The sequence below is a fragment of the Pseudophryne corroboree genome, chromosome 12 (assembly GCF_028390025.1).
Source record: "Pseudophryne corroboree isolate aPseCor3 chromosome 12, aPseCor3.hap2, whole genome shotgun sequence".
Taxonomy (NCBI): Eukaryota; Metazoa; Chordata; class Amphibia; order Anura; family Myobatrachidae; genus Pseudophryne; species Pseudophryne corroboree.
Genome location: NC_086455.1, coordinates 118,705,117 through 118,710,641, shown reverse-complemented (window position 1 = coordinate 118,710,641; position 5,525 = coordinate 118,705,117). Strand labels below are relative to the sequence as shown.

At 40.5% G+C, this 5,525-nt stretch overlaps 1 pseudogene; it reads left to right on the top strand.

The window, feature by feature from the left end:
* Positions 1–551: 551 nt before the first annotated feature.
* LOC134981766 (5S ribosomal RNA) lies at positions 552–669 on the top strand (annotated as a pseudogene).
* Positions 670–5,525: the final 4,856 nt, after the last annotated feature.

Sequence of the window (5,525 nt, the reverse complement as noted above, 5' to 3'; positions counted from 1 at the left end):
CTGGTAAACACTTTGCTTACGTGGATATATTGTATTTGAACATCTACCCACAGCCTCATGATTTGATAGTTATATCGGTAATCTCTTTGCCTACATCTCACTGGTAAACACTTTGCTTACGTGGATATATTGTATTTGAACATCTACCCACAGCCTCATGATTTGATAGTTATATCGGTACTCTCTTTGCCTAAGTGGATATATTGTTTTGAACATCCACTTTCATGTTTTGACAGTAATCTCTTATTTTCTACTATGTTTTCCATTAACCTTTCATCCTAGCTACCTTCTATGGGCAAAGGCAACCCGCCTCTCTCATCCACTGTCCGCTATATTAGTATATGACAGTGGACAGCAGAAGACTGGTCCCAAACCTATACTTTCTTATGTATCCACCCTTTTCCGGCACCCTCTCATCCATATGCCAGCCCAATATCTCTCTGCAATGCTACCAGTAACAGAGAATCTGTGCATCTATATTGGAAAGCAGAAGTGCCTTTCTTTGGGTGAGCGTCATTAACCAAACACTCTCTCATTCACTACTCTTGGGATATTACTGTCATATCTCACTGGTCACGCCCAATCTCGCCTGATCTTGGAAGCTAAGCAGTGAGAGCTCCATTAGTACCTAGAAGGGAGACCACTAGGGAATATTGGGTGCAGTAATATAACACTCCCAAATCAGTGGGGACAGCAGAAGTGGTGGAGCAACATTTGACCCCCACCTTCTTCATTCATATTTCCTTTCTTATGATAAGCAATTTGACAGAGATCTGTATACAACATTTAAATTTGATGGTCATAGCTCTTTAAATGGCCAATTAATCCTTACCAGGAGATACTAGCACAGTTAACATTCAAAAACTGACTAAATTTTAGTCTTATTTTCCTCATTATATGCCACTGTGTTACATATCTGAATTTTCAGTCATTTGCAATCTTGAATTTGTGATATTTTCACCTTGGTGCCACTAACACCTAAAATGTTTGAAGAATGTATCTCTCCCAGTTTTTGATATTTTAGAATCTGCAATTTGTCTTCCCAAATTTGGGTAATAGATTCATGATATCATATGAGGAAGGCTTAACCCATAACCTCCCTCAGTGTATTATATGTGTGTCTGTTTGTGTATTTCTAATTTTAACGCATACTAATTAAAAGTTAAGTTTTATTTTAAAGAGTGCCCCAACACCGAGTCTTTCTTTTCCTTTTGAAACCTCGACATGCATCACTGACTCTGGGTGCACCACCAACTAAACTAATTCCTTGGATACCTATTTCAGGCATCTCTCATGTACATGTACTGTTGGTTTACAAGGGACAAACTTTACAAGAGCCTATTATGAAGATTATCCTAATAGTCCTGTGCGGCACCAAATTGAACTCTTTCTGACTATACATGGTGATTAAAACTTCAGCTTCAGGTTCCAGCACGGACAGGACAACTGTGTCCCAGAAAGCCATTAAGTGGCAACACAAGTTTACACTAAACAGTCACACATATTTTCATTAGAGCGTACGTCGCTCATTCACTCGATATTAAAAAATTCTCATATTAAGTTTCGGTATGGCTTCGTTTAGCCTACGCAATGAATTGAGCAGTAGATATGCCTCATCACAGAATGTCGACGATATCTTTAACAGTGGAATAGACATGCCCTCAGGTAACAAAGGGTGGGATTCTGAACTTTACAAACTAAGATCTTGTTTGCAGAAGAGGATGCGCTCTTCATGGGACATCAAAACATTGGAGAGCTACACTAAAAATAAAATAACTCCACGAGGCCTGAGACCCAAGATCTTTCCAACCTTTCAGTTGACCACTGAAAGTTTAACAACAGAATGGGAAGGAGTACTGTTAAAATGCTTCCAAGACCTTATGGCCATTCTACTAAAGCACAATCATTTAGTGCTCAATGCCTGTGAAAAAGAAATCGAAGACCTAGGCAAAAGCCTTGAGGAATGGGAGACCAATACCAAATTTCAACAAACTTTTGAAAAAATCAAGAAAGAACTTGAACCTTATGAACCAAAGATAATTGATAGAAAAAAAACTCAAATTTGCCAGAGACATGAGGGATTTCAAAACAGGTGATATATTTCGTTGGAACAAGACACCTATACGCAAGTACACACATTTACATGACAGATACTCATCCTCTGAGGCAGAATCTTCTGGGGGAGAGGAATACTCGCACTCCGGGAATACGGAAGGAGATACTTATAATCACAGAGAAGAGTCCACCAGTCACACATCGGCTCATTTTTTAGGATCAGAGTGGAGGGGAGGAAGACAGAAAAATCGGCAAAGAGGAAGATGAGGAGGGGGAGCAAGAAACCAACGAGATCAAACCGATTGGGAACCCCGATACCCAGTCAGAACCAACAGGAGAAAATGACACAAGACAACAATCTTAAAATCATCAACCTTTCTGACAAAATTCTTACCGATGACCATATCACGCTGTTATGCAAAGGCTTATCCTATTCATCCACACAACCTTTGAACCGTTTCTCATGGGAAAAAGACTTAAAACTCTTTGGGCGAAAACTACTTCTAAAAAAGTTCTTTTCAGCACGACAAGAATCCCTGCCCGATTTTGAGGCAGGACACACTCAACCTGGTGACTTATTCACCACAGAAGAGATGGAAGCGATAGCAGCATTAGAGGAACTTCACACTGGAGAAATGGAATCCACAGATATCAGCAGTAGACCAAAATGCAAGAAAAAATCTACCTTCTTTCCTCCGGAACATATTTCCGCTGAAATCAGAGTATTCCAAGAATTAGTGGCCCGTGACTTGGACAGAATATATATCAAGTCCAAGACTAAATCTTTCCATGGAGACAACCTAAGCAAAACAGAAAGACGAACTTTGCGAGAAATAGAGTCTTGGTCTGATATAGTGATCAAGCCCTCCGATAAGGGGGGCAATATAGTACTCTGGCCAAAATCCATGTACATAATTGAAGCCATGCGGCAACTGGGGGACACACATTGTTACAAGCAAATAACATTTGACCCTACAGACAACTTTAGGATTGCCCTCAATAGAATATTAGATCGAGCATATTCTCAAGGCACTCTGACTAAAGAAGAAATGGATTATTTAACTACTGCCAAACCCAAAACGCCAACGCTATACTTACTACCTTGGGTCCACAAAAACATCACCCTACCACCGGGACGGCCGATTGTATCAGGACAGGGTGGAATTTTGGAAAAACCCAGTACTTTTCTGGATCTGCACTTACGACAACACGTGCTAAACCTTCCCTCTTACTTGCGAGACACCACAGACGTACTCCAAAAATTACATGATGTCCAATTAGATGATGACCACTTGCTGGTGACTCTTGATGTGGAATCACTTTATACCAGTATCAACCACTCAACAGGTATAAAAGCCGTGAAATACTTTTTGTAATTGGCGGGGAATGACGAGTTTCATGCTTTGTTAATTGAACTATTGGAGTTCATTCTGACACGGAATTACTTTACCTTCAACGATCGATTCTACCTCCAAACTCGCGGCACAGCGATGGGCGCGGCCTGTGCGCCAACATATGCCAACTTATATCTAGGCTGGTGGGAGAGGGAGATTGTGATGCATCCCAACAATGAGAAATACACCCGTCATGTAGTTGCTTGGTGGCGCTACATTGATGACATCATCATGATATGGGAAGATGATAAAAAAGCTGTTACTAACATTCATTGAGGAACTTAACACCAACGATAATAACCTCAAACTTACACACCACATCAGTAAGGACTCGGTATCCTTCTTGGACCTTATTATTTCTAAGGCTTCCAATGGTCAGATACAAACAGAATTATACAGAAAAGAAACCGCCACCAATAGTCTTCTACACCAAACGAGTGCACATTTCCCGCCAACGGTGGAAAATATTCCGAAAGGAGAGTTCCTACGCTTAAAAAGAAATTGTTCAGACTTGGCAACCTTTACACAGAAGAGTTTAGAACTGACGACAAGATTACGGGAACGTGGCTATAGTCTTAGGTCCATCAAAAAAGCCAAATGGCATACCAGCCAAACACTCAGAGACACACTTATCTTCCCACACACAAAAAACCCACAAGAAACTGGAAAATCTTTGGAACCAGACAATAAGCTCAGATTTGTGGGCACTTTTTGTAGGGAATGGAGGGAGATTCAGGAATCTATCAACAGACACTGGCCGGTCCTACTATTGGACAATGACCTAGCAGACAACATAGGACAGAAACCCTCCATGAGTTGGAGAAGATCTAGAAACCTCAAAGACAAACTTACCAGCAGTCATTTCATTAAGAACCCCAAAAAACAACCAACCATCAAGTGCTCCTTTCCATGTGGGTCATGCAAAGCATGCCCACACATGATCAAAACATCCATACTTGACCGATACGGAGAGGAGAGAACTATTAATCAATTTATCAATTGTAATGCAGTTGGGGTTGTTTATTGCATCATGTGTAGTTGCAACATGAAGTACGTGGGCATCACTACCAGAGCCCTAAAACAACGCATCCTGGAACACATTGGTACTGTAAGAAATGCATCATCAGATACCCTCAAAATGAAAAAATTGACATCAGTGGCACGACATTTTCTTAAATTTCACGAGGGTAACCCGAAAGATCTGAAAGCGTTTGGCTTAGAAAGAATAAGTCTAGGAATACGTGGGGGAGATTTGATGCAAGAACTTCTCAAACATGAATCTGAATGGACTTTCAAACTCGGTTGCCTCGCACCAAAAGGCATGAATGAGTACATTAATTACGGTGTCTTCATTTGATTTCCTCCACTAATATTTACCCACCAAAAATCCACTGCTCACCACACATATTATCTTCCCCATGTCACTTCCCTCCCCCTCTCTCCCCTCCCCCTTCCTCTCTTTACCCCTTCCCTATCCTTTTCTCACTCCAGCCCATTGTTACACTCACGTTCCCTTGTTCATTATAACCAGCACTACATTTTCATCACAAGATATTAACACTCATTCCTAGTTCCTCTCTTTTCCACCATACGTACTCTCTCCTTGCGCTCATTCCCACATTATACTCATTGTGCACGCACATCTTTACACTTTCCTATGATCATATCATCACAATTTACCCCTTTCATATCCACCAGACTATATCGACTACCTTTTCCCGCACATCCCCTTCTCCCGTCACCACTAGTCACCATACACCCATTATACTTTCTCACCTCATTTTTCCTGATTTCACCTACTGGTTACGCAATACTGAGTCACCTTCACACTTATTTCCTATCGCACATCTCGTTAGTATTCTCCATTTATTCGTCCAAGATGGGATTTAATTAATTCAAGCCGTCCTCCCATTTAACTATAAATCAAATTATAACATGGTGACGGCAGTCTGCCACCCAATTTTCTAATATCTATGCCTATTTTCTTTATACTTTTTTTCTATATTTACTGACCTAAAAGGCATTTTTATAATTATTTTCACATTCATGTCCTTTAATTATTATTTATAATTTTAA